The sequence below is a fragment of the Nicotiana attenuata genome, unplaced genomic scaffold (genome assembly GCF_001879085.1).
Source record: "Nicotiana attenuata strain UT unplaced genomic scaffold, NIATTr2, whole genome shotgun sequence".
Classification (NCBI taxonomy): Eukaryota; Viridiplantae; Streptophyta; class Magnoliopsida; order Solanales; family Solanaceae; genus Nicotiana; species Nicotiana attenuata.
In genome coordinates, this window is record NW_017670405.1 from 32,437 (window position 1) to 50,743 (window position 18,307).

The window sequence follows — 18,307 nt, forward strand, 5'->3', positions numbered from 1 at the left end:
GCCTCACACTCATCTGACCACCTGAACTGGGCACCCTTCTGGGTCAACCTGGTCATCGGGGCTGCAATAGAAGAAAATCCCTCCACGAACCGACGGTAATAACCTGCTAACCCCAAGAAACTCCGAATCTCGGTCGCTGAAGCTGGTCGAGGCCAGTTCTTGACTGCCTCAATCTTCTTCGGGTCCACCTGAATACCCTCTGCTGATACAATATGACCCAGAAATGCAACCGAACTCAACCAGAACACGCACTTCGAAAACTTAGCATATAATTGACTATCTTTCAAAGTCTGAAGAACCACTCTGAGGTGCTGCTCGTGCTCTTCTTGGCTGCGAGAGTACACCAAGATGTCATCAATGAAGACTATCACGAATAAGTCTAGATATGGCCTGAACACTCGGTTCATCAACTCCATAAACGCTGCTGGGGCATTTGTCAAACCAAATGACATGACTAAAAACTCATAGTGCCCATACCGAGTGCGGAACACCGTCTTAGGGACATCAGACGCCCTAATCTTCAGCTGATGATAGCCAGATCTCAAGTCTATCTTTGAAAACACCTTTGCTCCCTGAAGCTGGTCAAACAAATCATCAATTCTCGGCAATGGATACTTGTTCTTTATCGTCACCTTGTTCAACTGTCGGTAATCAATACACATCCGCATCGAACCACCCTTCTTCTTCACAAATAACACCGGCGCACCCCAAGGAGAAACACTAGGCCTGATAAAACCCTTCTCTAGTAATTCCTGTAACTGGTCCTTTAACTCCTTCAACTCTGGCGGGGCCATGTGATACGGCAGAATAGAAATGGGCTGCGTGTTCGGAGCCAGATCAATACAGGAATCAATATCCCTGTCGGGCGGCATGCCCGGCAGGTTTGAAGGGAAAACCTCAGGGAACTCTCGAACAATAGGAACGGAGTCAATAGAAGGAACTTCTGCGCTGGAGTCGCGAACATACGCTAGATAAGCTAAACACCCCTTCTCGACCATGCGTCGAGCCTTGACATATGTAATAACACTGTGAGTGGCATGACCCGAGGTCCCTTTCCACTCTAGTCGGGGCAATTTTGGCAAAGCCAAGGTCACGGTCTTGGCGTGACAATCTAAGATGGCATGATACGGGGACAACCAATCCATCCCCAATATAACGTCGAAATCCACCATGTCTAAAAGCAATAAATCAACACGGGTCTCAAGACCCTCAAACACAACCACACAGGAACGATGCACCCGGTCAACTACTATGGAGTCACCCACCGGTGTAGATAGATAAACAGGAATGTCCAAAGCATAACTAGACATAGCCAGGCAGGGTGCAAAATAAGACGACACATATGAATATGTAGACCCAGGGTCATATAGCACTGACGCATCTCTATCGCAAACCAAAATAGTACCTGTAATAACGGCATCTGACGACTCGGCCTCTGGTCTGGCTGGTAAAGCATAAAATCGGGGATCCGCCCCACCTCCTTGAACCCTGTCTCTGGGACGATCGGCTAGCGGCTAGCCCCTACCTCTGGCGGTCCGGCCTCCACCTCTACGGTCTCGACTTCCACCTCTATGATCCCTACCCCCGCCCCTGGCTGGCTGGGCAGGCTGGGGGTCACCTGGTGCCTGAATCATGGGGCGAGGACCCTGCTGCTGTGACTGTGTACCCCTCAATCTCGGGCAGGCTCTCCTGATGTGACCATACTCGCCACACTCATAACATCCCTCTGTACAATGAGACTGGCCCTGACGACCCGAGTGACCTCCACAAAAACTCTGAAGGGGCTGTGCACTGATGGGCTGCTGATCAGAATACTGCCCACGAGAACCACGATCGCCTGGAGCACCCTGCGAAGCCTGGAGGGCTGACTGAAAAGGCCTGGAAGACTGACCCCTATCATAAGAATCCCTGCCTCGAGGTGAGGCACCACTGAATCGACCTGAGTGACGGGGTCTCTTGTCTGACCTATGACCACCCCCTTGTGGCAGAACCATCTCGATCCTCCGGGCCACATTGGCCGCCTCCTGAAACGTAATGTCACTATCCGCCTCTCTGGCCATCTGAAGACGAATGGGCTGGATCAAACCGTCAATAAATCTCCTCACTCTCTCCCTCTCAGTGGGAAGTATGACGAGGGCATGGCGAGCTAGATCGATAAACCGGGTCTCATACTGAGTGACTGTCATAGACCCCTGCTGGAGGCGCTCGAACTGCCTCCGATAAGCATCCCTCTGAGTAACGGGGAGAAACTTCTCCAGGAACAACTGTGAAAACTGTTCAAAGGCGGCGACCCTGCTGGTCTGGCTAAACAGTAATCCCTCCACCAAGTCTTGGCGGATCCGGATAGACGAAAAGCCGCAACATCAACTCCATTGGACTCCATAATGCCCATGTTTCAAAGAACCTCGTGGCAGCTGTATAAGAAATCCTGGGGGTCCTCAGAAGAAGCTCCGCTGAATGTAGCAGTGAAAAGCTTGGTGAACCTGTCTAGCCTCCACAAAGCATCAGCGGACATAGCCGCTCCATCACCGGCCTGTGCAACTACCCCCGGCTGAACTGCCACAGTTGGCTGGCCCGGTGGGATCTGATTCTGGGGAGCTACCTACTCCGGAGTACGTGCAGCAGGAGTCTGGGATCCTCCTCCAGCCTGGGAAGCGGCTGGTGTTGTAGGAAGCAATCCTGCTCGGGTGACACTCTCCATGAGACCAACCAACCGGACCAAGGCGTCCTGAAGAACTGGGGTAGCAATAAACCCCTCTGGGACCTGAGCTGGGCCCACCGAAACTGTCTGAGCCTGGGCCAGAACCTCCTCGCCAAGGTCACCCTGAGTGTCCGCCACTGGTGTTGCTGTTGGTGGCTGGGCCCTGCCCCTACCTCGGCCCCCAGCACGGCCACATCCTCTGCCCCTAGCGGGAGCTGCCTGGGGCTCGGACTGCTGATCGGTGGATGAGGAAGCGCGTGTTCTCGCCATCTACGAAAGAACAGAGTGGAAATTCAATCAGCATTTAAGAAACCAAATCGCACGACAAGAAAGAACAGATGAGAGATTTTTCCTAACTCAATAGACTCTGGGGAACAAGTACAGACGTCTCCGTACCTACCCCTCAAACTCTACTAAGTTTGTTCGTGAGTTGTGAGACCTATGTAACCTAGTGCTCTGATATCAACTTGTCACGACCCGGATTTCCCACCATCGAGATCGTGATGGCACCCACTCGTGGTAGCTAGGCAAGCCAACTTATTTACCTTTCATTAATAAATAAATCTGTTAACAATCTTTAGCATCTAAACGAAATGTGGAATTTAATAATAACAATAGCGGAAGTCTAATTTATAAGTCTGAATCAAAACGCGGAATAGTCAACAATAGTCTCTACCCAAGATTTGGTGTCACATTACTCACGAACCACTAAGAATAAACTAAATACAAAGGTCTGAAAGAAATATAAAAGTTGTCTGTCTCGAAAACAATGAGGCAACAGTCAAAAGGAAAACATAAAGAAGAGACGCCGGGCCTGCGGACGCCTGCAAGGCTACCTCAGTCTCGTGATATGAAAGCCTGCTCCCGTACTACTGCTGCTGCTGCTCCTCAAAACCTGGACCTGTGCAAAAATGCACAGAAGTATAGCATCAGCACAACCGACCCCATGTGCTGGTAAGTGTCTAGCCTAACCCCGGCGAAGTAGTGACGAGGCTAGACGGGACACCACATAAACCTGTGCAGTTATAAGTATACAGCGGCAATCGAATATATAAAGCAGTCACCAACATGGGAGGCGAAACATTCTATGGGGAATTACAACAATAACAATAATCCAGAGTAACAAACTAAAGCAACTTAGAATTTACAGCGAGCGAGAATCTAATACCAACAATAAGCACATTTGTATCAATAACTGTTGCGGCGTGCAACCCGGCCCTTAATTACCATTGTTGCGGCGTGCAACCCGCTCCACAATATCATTNAATCACACACCCTAACTCAATAACATCCTACGAACTTACTCGAGCGATCAAATCGCCAAAATAACATCAAAATCATTGGATCAAGCCTCAAATCATCATTTTCCTTTCAAACTTCATAAACTTCAAACTTTAGATATTTAGGTCCGAAACACGTCAAACGACGTCCGATTTCGGCCAAACTTTATAGAAATCGCTTAACACATATTTAAGACTTGTACCGGGCGTCGGAACCAAAATACGAGCCCGATACCACAGTCTTTTAATCAATTTTCATTTCCATTTTCCTTAATAATTTCAGAAAAACAATTTCACAGAAAAATTCATTTCTCGGGCTCTAGACCTCGGAATTCGACTCCGGGCACATGCCCGAGTCCCATATTTTTCTACGGACCTTCCGGGACCGTCCAATCTCGAGTCCGGGTCCGTTTACCAAAAATGTTGACCGAAGTCAACCTTAAACATATTAATATCAAAATTCTTCAAATTTTTCACAGAATTCACATATTTCAACATAAAAGCTTTCCGGCTACGCGCCCGGACTGCGCACGCAAATCGAAACAAGTAAAAAAGAGGTTTACAAGGCCTCAGAAGCACAGAATAAATGAGGAAACAGGTGATGACCCTTTGGGTCGTCACATTTTGGGAAGAAGCTACTCTTTTCTGATTCTCAGAAACTGCTTCTGCTTCTTCCCAAAAGCACGTTTTTTCCTCAAAAAAGCTTGGCCAAACACCTCAAGTTAGGGAAAAAAAGTGCTTTTGGAAAAAAAAAAGACACTTTTGGCCTCTTGAGAAGCTTGGCCAAATAGGCTATAAACCTTCGTCTTTTTTTATAGAAGGCCACTTGATTTTAAGTGGGGTTTAGTTTGTTTTTAATACTAGTTTTAGTGTACGTGCGTTGCACGTATTTATTACTTCGATAATAAAAATTATTGATAAACTATATTTTTCATCATATAAATAATATTAATATCGTATTTTAATCGAATTAAAATAGTTTCAATTAAAAAATTTTGAACTAAATATTAAATAATGTGTCAAGTTGCTTCATATTTACACAAAATTATAATTTTGGCACAACAAAACGAGTTAGAGTTTATACTATTTAAAGAATAATATTTTACCTTTCAATTTTAATTTTTTATAAGTTATTAAGTCTTCGTTGTATCGTCTTTTTTTTTTGTCTTCCAACCTGATGCCCTCCATTGATTGTATTAGGTTAGAAAAGAAAGATAGAATATATATATATACACATATATATATATATATATATATATATATATATACCTCAAAAAGTTAAAAGAAAAGATGATATAACTTTTTGAGAGATTAATTCTATAATTTTTTTTTATTATCGCAACCAACCAAATATCATGTAGCTTTAGAGAATGCAACATTATTACTCATGTCTATTATCTTTAATATCAAACACCTCATATATTGAAATATATCTAGAAAGTCATACGTAAATAAATTATTATCATATATACGGATATGTCATAATGACTTCTTTAATCTTGAATAATTTTAAATTTCTAAATATTAATACTTTAGACGTATTTCAATTGAATTGAATTCTAGTTAGTTAATTAAAAAACTAAATATTTGTTTTCAACACTAAAAAAGTAATACTTTACCTTTTCAGATTCTTATATTAGCTCATGCCAAATTTAAAATATTTAAGTGTAACTATGAAAGAAAATAAAAAATATTTTTATATTATTAAACTTTTCAATAATAAAAAAATAAAGGAAAAACAAAAATTATTAAAGTAATAAGAATATGAAAGAAAACAAATAGTTGAACACTTGAACTCCACCAAAAATGTGGTAAAGAAGTTGCCGGCGTAAGAATGGCTTTAAGTATAAAACGCATTATACTACAACGTTAACGTTGTAGTATAATCCGTTTTACTATTAGTTAAAACGCAGTATTATACTACGTTTTTCTTTAACGGCTAACTTTTTGCTAAACTAAAACGTAGTATAATATTGCGTTTTAGTTAGAAATGTAACTTTTATTTTTTAACTGTATAAAGATATTTTGAGTCCAAAATACAATTTTTTTGATTTCGAAAAAAATACCATTTTTTAACTGTATAAAGACAGTACCTACTAATCCGAAATCCCCTTTGGTTATAGAGTTGATGACAACTAGTACTACTCTGGAAATTCAGGTAGCCTACATCATATCTAACTCTTAGTTACAAAGGATCAACCAGTTGAGAAACAAAAGGCTACTTAATATGATCACCGGTCCGTGTGACCTAAGGTCACGAGTTTGATCCGTGAAGCATCACTAATACTTGCATTAGGGTAGGCTGTCTATATCACATTCTTTAGAATGTGGCATTTCTTCGGACCCTGCGTGAATGCTGGATACCTTATATTGCGTTTTTCTTTAAAGGGTGTGAATGGAAAATGGAAGAGGTACCTTTTGGATTGCACCTCTCCATATCACCCTCCTTTATCTATAATTTTGAGACTTGGCCTCATTTTTCAGATATGGAAAATCTGAAAATTTCTCCCCTCATTTCTACATTGTTGCATTATTTTCTAAATAAATAGAAGTATCAAGTGTGATTTGCTCCGTTTGTTGAATTCGATGAAGTTCTGTGATTTGTAGTGCCGCTATCACAGAATAGTTATTCCATTCTATCCTGGGAGGAATTAATCTATAACCTTGGGAAACAATGAGGGGATTAAATTTCTTAAGGACACATTGTGAATTCAGTGGGCTCGAAATTATTTTACGATTTGTTTATTGAACTAACGTTTGTTTGCTTCTCTAATTTTCTGATTTTGAACACAGATTAATAACAATCTTAAGGAATTTAACTCTATTTTCTGTGTTCATATTAATATTTGTTGGAGACTAAACGTTAAGAGAAAGAGGTAAATGGCAGAGAAGATCTTGGCACAGTAAATTGACGTTATTGCTGATGAAGCCGAATATTCCATTTTTTGAAGGAGAAATGGGATCATGACTAGAAGAAATGGCAAGTCGAAGCATTGTAGTGTCTATGCAAGTTTTGCACCACTGAGACGTGTGATGCCGACATGCCGTTCTGCAAAAGAGAATTAAACTGATACGTCTCAAAAACTGCATCTTCTTTTGGAATTAAAATTATAATTATAGTAACCAGATTCCATATAGAGTCAATATACTAAAGTGTTGCAAACAACTGGTGACAACATGGCCTCCTTTCAATTACCTGGTGGCAAGTGGTCGGTGGCATACGCAGGATTTTTCATAAGCAGTGTCACTATTTTAAGAAGTGAGCAAATAAGTAAATTAGTACCAATCTCATATTAATAGTAACAAAAATCGAATCATATTAATAAAACGCAACTCAAGTATATTATTAAACTCTTTATGATAGAGCATTTATTTTTTTGAAATGTATTCAAAATAACCTGATTTGAAATTATACTATATTTCGTTGATTTTTTTTTTTTTTTTTTGCAGAAGGCATTAAACCATCAGTCAAAAGCTTATTATTTATTTGATTCGTTAAATCATTTTTAACTTTATAGCCGAGAAGCGGGATGTAGAAGAAAAAAAATAGCTGAACTAACTTATTGATGACGGGAAGCAAGAGAACTTAATGCTGCTACAATCTGCATCGTTAGTCTTGATGCAATGGTTTGGTGTTTTGTTAATACAGTAATACAAAAGGCAAAAAACTTTAAAACAATGAAATGAAGCTGCAAAAAACTTCAAAACAAGGAAATGAAGCTGCAAAAAACTTTAAAACAAGGAAATGAAGCTACACGGATTCGAACCTTGCTTTCTCTAGAAAAATAACGCACTTGACCAAGAGATCTATTTAGCTCATTCAGTCAAGTGGTGTCACTGTAATGTATTTATTCAATTTGTAGTTTTGTATTTTAATTATACATACCTATTTCGTAAAATTTTCCGACAAGCGGTGTCACGTGACACCGCTTGGTCTAAGATAAATTCGCCCCTGCAAGTGGTACAGTGCGGATTCGGATAAAAGAATTTTTATGACGAGGTTGCATCTTCTATTGAATTTGTATTAATAGATGCACATGCTTGGTCATGTTGTGTTTCACCAAATTCTATGGTGCAACATTTGACATCAACGGGAGGATAAGGATTTTATTAACAAACTCACTAATTGTGAGAGCAAGAATGGAACGAGCAGTTCCTTCTTTAATCCATTGTTTCTGAATCGGTGCTTTCTTCTTGGAATATGAAAGGTATAATGAAAGGTATGCAGTTGGCAAAGGAAATAGAGAATCCAATAATTCTCTTTGAGACAATTCCAACAATAAGACAATGTCAACTGCGGGGTGACGATTCAAACCGGGTTATAATTTCTTCACTTGATCATTTTTAATTGATTTTCTATCCTTTGTGATTTATGAATTTAGTTTTTATAAATATAAGGATACATATTTATTATGTGATGATCTCATATAACAAATCTAGAGTTATATGCATGATTGAGAATAACATGTATTTAAAGATTAATTTTGTTATTCTTTTTAATCAATTTGTTGATATAGAATTTGGCAACATGCATAAAATTATGTGAAAGAATACTTTCAAGATTTGTAAGATGTGAACTAGGCTTACACTAATACTTGAAAGTATTTTTGAGATCATGAATATAATATATGTATAAATATTACATATTTTGTTTGATAAGAAAATATATCAAACCGTTGAAATGTTTAGGGGTTATAATGGTTTAATTGGAAAGACATTTAAAAAAAAATCAAAACACTTGTGATTTTCTACCCCTGGTTTGGAGAAAATTAAAATTCTCATAATTTTCTACTTCCATTATGGAGATTAAAATCTTCGTAATTTTCTACTCCCGCATCGAGATTAAAATCAGTGTAATTTCTACTCGTTCGTTGAGATTAAAGTCTTTGTAACTTTCTACTCATTTGTCGGAAATTAAAGTCTAAGTGACTTTATACTCGTTTTGGAGATTAAAATCTTAGTGATTTTCTACTCCAATTTATTATTCGGTTTGAAGATTAAAAAAAAATCTTCACCGTTTATTAAATTTGATTGTGTCATATATTACTCGGCTTGAAGATTAAAAAACTTCACCGTTTATTAGATCAGGTACCAGATATTACTCGGTTAGAAGATTAAAAATTTCATCGTTTATTAATTTTGATTGTGTCAGATTGGTTTGAAGATTAAACACTTTACCATTTATTCTGGCTCTGTCGTGACACAGGCAACAATTCTTGTGGCTGGCTCTACAAAGTAATAGGGGCAGCAAATTTGAATCTCTTTTAGAAGAAATATATTTGAAATATAACATCATTCACCAAATGACTGCCCTTTACTCACCGCAATCTAATGGAATTGCGCAAAGAAATAATATAACGTTAAAGGAGATGATGATGTCTTGCTAATAAGTTCTGGTTTACCCCAGAACTTATGGGGGCTAAGTTATTCTTACAGCTAACCGAATACTCAGTCGAGTTTCCTAGAGCAAGACGTAATCCATTCCATATGAGAAATGGAATGGAATAAAGCCCAACTTAAATATTTAAAGTGTGGGGGTGCTTAGCTAAAGTGTAAGTTCCTAAAACCAAAAGGGTAAAGATCGAACCAGAATGTCTTGCTAATAAGTTCTGGTTTACCCTAGAACTTATGGGGGGAAAGTTATTCTTACAGTTAACCGAATACTCAGTCGAGTTCCCCAGAGCAAGACGTAATCCATTCCATATGAGAAATGGAATGGAATAAAGCCCAACTTAAATATTTAAAGTGTGGGGGTGCTTAGCTAAAGTGCAAGTTCCTAAAACCAAAAGGGTAAAGATCGAACCAGAAATTATTGATTGCATTTTCATAGGATATGCAACCTATAGTAAAGCATATCGATTTCTTGTTCATAAATCAGAAAATCCCGATATTCATAATAATATGGATATAGAGTCAGATAATACTGAATTTTTAGAAATATATATATATATATATATTCTTATAAAAGAAAATGTGAGTCGATTGGTGAAGGATCAAAACGACCTCGGGAAGAAATAAAAGAAAGTACATTTAATAAGGAGGATCTAAGACGTAGTAAATGTCAAAGGACAACTACTTCCATTGGATAAGATTTTATGACATTTCTTGTTAGAAAATGAGCTTCAAACTTTGGAAGAAGTTATGTCTTCTCCAGAAAGAAGCAGTCAATAGTGAGACAGAATCCATATCAAGTAATCATACTTGGAAATTGGTTGATATTCCTCCAGAAAATAGACCATTGGATTCTAAGTGGATTTTCAAAAGGGAAATATAAGTTGATGGCACTATTAAAAAATATAAGGCGAGATTAGTTGTCAAAAAGTTTAGAAAACGACAAGGTTAATTATTTTGATATATACTCGCCGGTAACGAGGATTACATCTATTCGGATGTTAATAGCGTTAGCCGCCGTGTATGACCTTGAAATCCATCAGATGGACGTAAAGATAACCTTCTGAAATGGAGATTTGGAGGAAGAAATTTATATGGAACAACCTAAAGGGTTCATGGTTCCTAGAAAAAGAAAGAAGGTGTATCGACTTGTTAAGCCACTCTATGGACTAAAACAAGCATCCAAACAATGGCATGCGAAATTTGACTAGAAAATGTTGTCAAATGGTTTCAAACTAATGTATTTACATTAAGAATACTTTTAATTATGTAGGCATTGTTTGGTTATATATGGATTATATGTTGATAGAAAAGGCACATGAAACATGTGAAATGTGGGGGCATTTAGCTTATGCATAACAAAAGCTAATATTAGACGTGATGTACATATTGTTTAGAAGAACTAAATGATATGATTCTTCGAAACCCACGAATCCTTAAGGATATTGATATGATAGTTGGTGAATTCATTACTTGTTCAGTCTTAGTGATGACTAGTGATGAAACTACAAATTCGAAAGTTGTTTACATGCCTTTACAAAAATGATTTGTTCTTTCTTGAACATTTATAATGTTTAGCTCTTTTATGAAAGGTGTCACCTGGAAGGTTGCGACTTTTCATGAAAAGTGCGTTTGTATATTTTGTATAAACATGACCGTTCATGAACGAACGTATCAATACGGTGAACCAACAGATGAACATGATCAAAGTCTATTGCAAGTTGGATTTGTCTCATGAATGCAGGTGCTATAATTTGCATATCATATACACGTATGAATAAATAGCATACAGATGCTTGAAAATGGCGGAATGATTGCAAAATGTGTTATATATTAAAACGTTGTGGCTACAACTGATGTCAATCATTCCAGCTGTTGTTATAATATACTATTACTATATTAAGTATAGTCAATATTCTGAAATGCAATCGAAAGTCGAGACGTATTAGTCCACGACATAAGAAAGTTTACATTGAACTTTCATGACAATGAAACAAGTTTTGAAGTATTTGAGATATACTCCAAATTATGCTTTACACTACAATAAATATCCCGCAATAATAGAGGGGTATAGTGATGCATATTAGATCACCGGTTCAACCGATCCTAAACAGTCAGTGGAGGAGCGATGTCTTGGAGATCGTCCAAAAAAATGTGCATTGACCGCTCTATATTGGAGGCTGAGTTATAGCCTTAGACAAGGCCGCTGAAGATGCTGAATGGCTCCAAAATTTCTTGGAAGATATTTCATTTTGGCCCAAACCTTTGGCACCTATATTTATACATTGTGATAGTCAAGCGGCAATAGGCAGGGCAGGGAGCGTTATGTATAACGCAAAATCTCGTCACATTCGACGGAGATACAATATCGTTAGACAACTACTTTCTAGTGGTGTTATCATGATTGACTATGTAAAGTCAAGAGATAACATGTCGGATCCACTTACAAAAGGCCTATCTAGGGAGGCAATTGAAAGATCATCGAAGGGAATTGGACTAAGGCCTAGGACAAGTCCTCATGGCGGTAACTCTACCTAGCAGACTGGAGATTCCAAGAGTGTGATGACCCAAAAGGCCATCTTGTGTTTAAGAACTCGATTCTATGTTTTGAGGCCTTTAAAACCTTATTTTATTTCTCCTCGATTTGTGTGCGCAGTCCGGACGTGTTACCGGAAAACTTTTATATTGAAAGTTGATAAAAATAAGGATTTTTTCTTAAAAACTTCATTTTAGTTGATTTCAGTAAATATTTTTGGTAAACAAACCCGTATTCATATTTTGATAGTCCTGGTGGATCCGTATCAAAATATGGGACCTGGGCGTATGTCCGGAATCGGATTCGGAGGTCCCTAGCCCGAGTTATGAATTTTTGATAAAAATTGAAAGTCTGCAAAATTAAGTGGTTTTTAAGAAATTATTAATGTTTTATCTTGTTGGTATTGGGTCCGTATCTTGGTTTCGTAGCCCGGTCAGGTTCAATTTAATATTTAAGACATGTCTGTGAAATTTTGTGAGAAACGGAGTTGGTTTGATATGATTCGGACGTCCTGTTGTGAAAATAGGAATTTCAAAGTGTTCTTGAGAATTTTATTTGATTTGGTGCTAAATTCATGATTCAAAGTGTTATTTTGGCGATTTGATCGCATGAGCAATTTCGTATGATGTTCTAAGACCTGTGTGCATGTTTGGTTTGGAGCCCCGAGGGCTCGGGTGAGTTTCGGATAGGCTACGGAGAGTTCTGAACTTAGAAATTTGCTGGTGTGCTTCAGCTCTTGTTGCAGAGCCTCTGATCTCGCAATTGCGAGATCAAGACTCGCATTTGCGACCACTGTTGGGTTCGCGTTTGCGACCTACTCATCGCATTTGCGAAGAGTAGCTGTGGAGGCCAATGTTCGCAATTGCAAATAATTCACCGCAATTGCGATGGGAACTGGGGAGGGGTGTTCTTCGCATGTGCGATCACATGGTCGCAAATGCGGTCTTGCCCATGTTCGCATTTGCGAAATATTACTCGCATTTGCGAACAATGCAGAGGTGAGAAGGGGTTCGCATTTGCGATGACTCCTTTGCATTTGCGGATCGCATTTGCGACATTTGCAGCTGGGTAAATGAGACTTGGACGGGATTTTTCATTCATTCTTCAAATTTTCAAGTCGGTGAACCCTAGAGGTGATTCTTCCAAGACCAATTTATCCCAAGACTTTGGTAAGTGACCCTAACCCACTTTCTTTCAATTTCCCATTACATTTCATGAATTTCCAACCTAAAATCTAAGATTTTCATGGTAGAATTTGGGATTTTTGGGTAGAGACTAGGGATTTGGAAAATTGGGGATTTAGACCTCGAATTGAGGTCGGATTCCAAAATCAATTATATATCCGGGCTCAGGGGTAAATGGGTATATTGATTTTGGTCCGAACCTCGGGTTTTGACCAAGCGGGCCCGGGGTCAGTTTTTGACTTTTTGGGGGAAGTTTGGGAAATCCAAATTTATGCATTGTAGTTGATTCCTCTAGTGATAATTGATGTTATTGAGTTGATTGTGGCTAGATACGAGTGGTTTGGAGGTGGATACTGGAGGAAAAGCGCTAATTGAGCATTGAGTGGCCCGCAGAGCGAGGTAAGTGTTGTGTCTAACTTTGACTCGAGGGATTAGGGACCCTTGATTTATTTGTGTGAAATCTATGTGAGCGGCGTATATGTGAGGTGAAGAGTACCTATGCGCCGCTAATTTATCTGTTTTGCCTGTTTCCTTCCCGTTCTCCTTATATTGTCTCTTCCTACCTTAACTGCTACATGCTTTACTTGTATTTCTATGTCTGATCGCTACTTGTTAGACCTTGTTTCTCTTTGTTAAAAGTGTTAGTCCTTTCGTAGCTTCGTTGCCTCCTATTAATTACTTAAGTTGTTTATTGGTACTTTCAAGGCATATTTTTCTGGATTGGTCTCGTTGTGTAGTATTATTCGTGCAGATTCTATATTGAACGAGATTTCTTTTTCTTGGTTCAGTTTGGTAATTATTTATCGTAAAGGCTGTTACGCCCCGCATATTACGTCGATATTGTGCTCTGCAGTAATACATTACGATAATGTTACCCTCTGCAATAATATATTACGATGATGTTATGCCTTGCAGTATTACATTACGATGATGTTGCGCTTCGCAGTATTTTCTATATACTATATAGAAGAGCCCTAAAGCAAGCAGGAGACCGTCGACATCCCTGCTTGGCGGGGCAACTTGGTCTTTTCTCAGTTTTATGCTGGGTAGAATTTCTATTGTGCCCCCGTGTTTTCTGATTTATATGTTTAGAGAAAGCCTAAATAGGTAATTTCGCTTTACCTTTGATGGGAATGACGGCCACCGCTTGGCTTTAGGAAAACTTTGCGCTGCTTCTCTGCCTTCCCTTTGTTTAGAATTGCCATCGCTTCTCCTTCTTCATCATTTGATCCGCCATCCTTATGACTTTAAAGACTTTGTGTTCATTAACGGAAGATCGATTTTCTAAAATAAAAAATGATACTGTAACAGAAAATTGGGGGTTTTGCTGAGTTTCTTCACACTTCCTGCTCCATTAAGATCATAGTAAAAAGGTTAGTTTTACTGCTCTATTTTATTCCATTTCTATGTGTTTTGTGATTGTTTTGTTTCAGGGGTCTTGTTAGTTGTTGCTTTGTGGTTCGAAATGCCGTCTTAATTTTCTCTTGATTTTTTGAAAATTCTAAAACGGTTTGAAAAGAAACTGGGGTTTCCGCTGATTATTTGACGATTCTCCTTCTTTATTTATATTTAAAGATTTTGTCATTTTGGCCAAGAGTAATAAATTAAGGATTTTAGAATGGATGAGCCTGTGACTGACTTGGATTTCAACTACTGTTTGATCTGCTTCCTACTTATTTCATTTTCCCCCAAATTTATATGAAAAAGATGAGTTAGGTTTTCATTATTTGGAACTTTTTGTGTTATCGCTTCGTATCTTTTAGCTGCCGTAATTTTAGCTTCATAAAATTTGGTTACTAATCTGAAAGTGATGTTTGGAAAAAGAGCTAACAATGATCTAACTTGAGAAAGTATAATATAGATGTGATGTTCTATATTTACAATTCAACAAACACGTTTTGTAGAGAAAAAGTTATCACAAACCTGCCTAGAAACACTGATTTCTCTTGTCCAAATGTTTCTGGAGCTTCCATACATCGAAGTCGAATTTAATTTACAAAGATGTAGCAGTTAAATCAGTTGTTATTGAATTTGCACAGTTTTTATCATACAATATGTATGATGACCACACTGAACAATGGTTGCACAACTATTATACATAATTGATTAGATAAAAAATATATCGGTGATAGGCAGATTGTTGTATTTGCTCTAAATAGCTACAAAATTTTAAAGAAGAATATTTTTACCCTGTTTGTGTAATTGCAAAGTACACAAATACTTCTGATGACTTTACTGGACAAGGATTCAGCCTGATGTTAGGTGTAATAATAAGATAAAGAAGATGCTGAAATAAACCGTATGCTTTGCTGGATTTACTGGGATGATTTTTCAAATTCCCATAACTCATGTTGGATCTCAAGTTTTCATTTTAGTGCGTGACAGAAATAGATTCACCAGCTGTCATAGAGTCTCTATCTTCTACTTTCGACTTCTTCTATCAAATTTTAAACTTTAATAGGATTAGAAAAAAACTACTGAATGTAGTAAATTGAAAAGGTTTAACTGATATTAAAGAAGATTAGTTGCAGTAAAATATAGTATTTGAAGGCTTAAGCTATTTTGAAAGGAAGTTGCTTCTAAAAGAACATCATTTAATTGAACTTAGGTCGGGGATCTATTGGAATTAACAAGCTGAAAAAGATTTAGTGCACTATCTGCCTAGGTATTTTCAACACGAGTCATAACATGTCCAGTTGTGCACATAGGAAGGCATGATGTGCTCTTACGATAATAGCATAGTCTAATCATCTGCTTTTCCCTCTCTGTTCCAGAGCTCCTTTTAACCTGTCACATTCTTGACCATGTGGTTGTTTGTTTATTTGCTTCTGTATTTAAGTGAGCACCTAATAAAGTTATCTCAATTTATTTTGCAGTATGTTCAAATGCTACATAACCTATTCCATGGTAAACGTTACAGCAGGTAAGGCTAAAATTGTGCCATATTTCTACTTTAAAGATTCTCTATAGTAGTTTTCTTATCTTTGTTGGAAGTAACAACCCGTTATCATTTGTGTGTCCATTTAGCTCTTTTATATTTATCTCCACTCGCTTAATACATGCATTTTTTAAATACCCTAATAATATTACCAATCAGTTCTAAAGATTCTTTTGAGTCAAATGTCCATAGTCACTCTTAGTTATCTTAAAGAAATTAGTTTTGCCATGATAGTTCATTAGGACTATACTGAACCGCAAAACCCCAAACAAAACCCCAATTTTCTGTTACAATGAAGAAGCAGAAGCCAAAGGAATTCTGAGCGAAGATCAGCGGTGACCATCAACCATGTGATTATGTCAATTTAGCAACTAATGAACTAAAAAAATCCAAGCGAAACACCAATTCTAACTTTTTCTTTTTCAAACAAGTGATCTCTAACTAAATCATTACTGCGGCAATTTGTGTACTATTTGTATGCCTAAAGAGACTGATTTGCACCATAATTCGTTTTCTAATATCTTTCTTATACAAATGAATATTGTCACCCATGCTGAAAAAGCTGCACATCCTATCTCGAAGAAAGCTGATAAAGAGCTCAAACTCTTGTCGTGTATCTTCCTTTACTTTGCTTTTGATGTACTTCTGTTTTAATTGCAAACGTATAGCAGTCTCAGTCAACTATGTTACCTATTGAACTTTTTATCAATGCATCTGAGATGTTTAGATGGATTACTCCGGAAGCTCTTTAAGTCTTTCTTACAAATAGTTATCGCGTATTCATCATTAAATGATACATTTTTTAGTTTAATTTTTAACCATCTAGCTGAATAATATATTACGTATGCTGCAATTGAAATGAAATACACTAAAAAGCAAAATGTTGGCTTTGCTTCAAAAACAAAAGGTTGCCTATCAATGGTGGATTATACAGCAGAGATCAATATAAATACTATCTTGCAATATTTGACATTCTTTAATATGCCTTCAGGTACCTTGGGAAACAAACTTTTAGGATCAAAACAAGTATGCTATTAATATCGTATCTTCATGGACTCAAAGGAGTAAATCTGCCACTCCTAATCAAAGGTATTGAAAATCGAGTACTCAATATTATATTTTAAAATTTCAAATTGCCACAAACAATTGTATATTTGACAATACCTTATGGTGGTTATTTGTCATTGAAAGTACTATAAAACCTCTTTTATGTTATCTGTTGCTTGCTTATGCTTCTGGTATAATAAGAACGATTATTGAGCTGGGTACTGTAGGTGATACTCAAAAGAGAAAGACAGGTTGCTTTACTTGAAGATACACATTTTCTATATTTTTGGGTATTGCATCAAAAATACCTGGTTGTAGCTACTGATGGTTGACTAGATAGCAGTGGCGTTGTAGATTCTTTTTATATCCTCTTTCGCATTTGGTATGGTGTATCGAAAAGCCTATTGGTTATGATAGTCCAGTTTCTTATTTATAGATGGAGCCATTCCATTGGCATCAGAACACTTAGAAAAAAACAAAGCAAGATGCTAATATGTTGGGCCCGTGCGATAGCACGGGCAATCTTTATCTAGTTAAGTTACGATAGTGTTGCACCCAGCAGTATTATATTACGGTGATGTTACGCTTCGCAGTATTAAGTTACGACAGTGTTGCACCCAGCAGTATTACATTACAGTGATGTTACGCTTCGCAGTATTAAGTTACGACGATGTTGCACCCTGAAGTATTGTACGTGGAATCTATCGTAAGGTAATTGACATCAGTCCAAGTAAAAGATTATTTGGAGATTATAAGAATTATGCTATTTCACAAGTGATTAATAAATTCGTGAAGGTGAGAGGGGAAGAAAGTCGAAGAAAATGAATTTCGTTGAAGTTTGGCATTTTGAGATAAAATACGGCCCGAGCTAAAATACCCGGTATTTATGAACTAGTACCATACAAGGAACCCCATAGCCATAATAGTAAGGTGTATAAGGTGTGTTAAAAGAGAGTAGTATTTTAAATAACTCGAGAAATTTTTTAAATTTTGCGGGTACTTAATTAATTACCGGGTGACGGGACGTTACCCAGTTAATTAATAAGTGGTTAAAGATTAATAATCTTCCCCACCCTTCCACGTGGCATAAAGCCACAATAGGCAAAAGATGACTCTTAAGTCACCTTGCCAGATGGCTATTATACCATGAATTAAGTCTTATCAAGACTTTGGATAAGACTAGAATTCTTTGTAAAAAAAACCAAACCAATCTGCTTTTGGCTTAAAATT

General features: G+C 37.7%; 1 long non-coding RNA gene across 1 annotated transcript; it reads left to right on the top strand.

Annotated features, from left to right (window-relative positions):
- Positions 1–14,195: 14,195 nt before the first annotated feature.
- Positions 14,196–17,441, top strand: LOC109238949. Its single transcript, XR_002069827.1, has 3 exons — positions 14,196–14,465; positions 15,969–16,015; positions 17,022–17,441. It is a non-coding gene; the product is annotated as an uncharacterized LOC109238949 (long non-coding RNA).
- Positions 17,442–18,307: the final 866 nt, after the last annotated feature.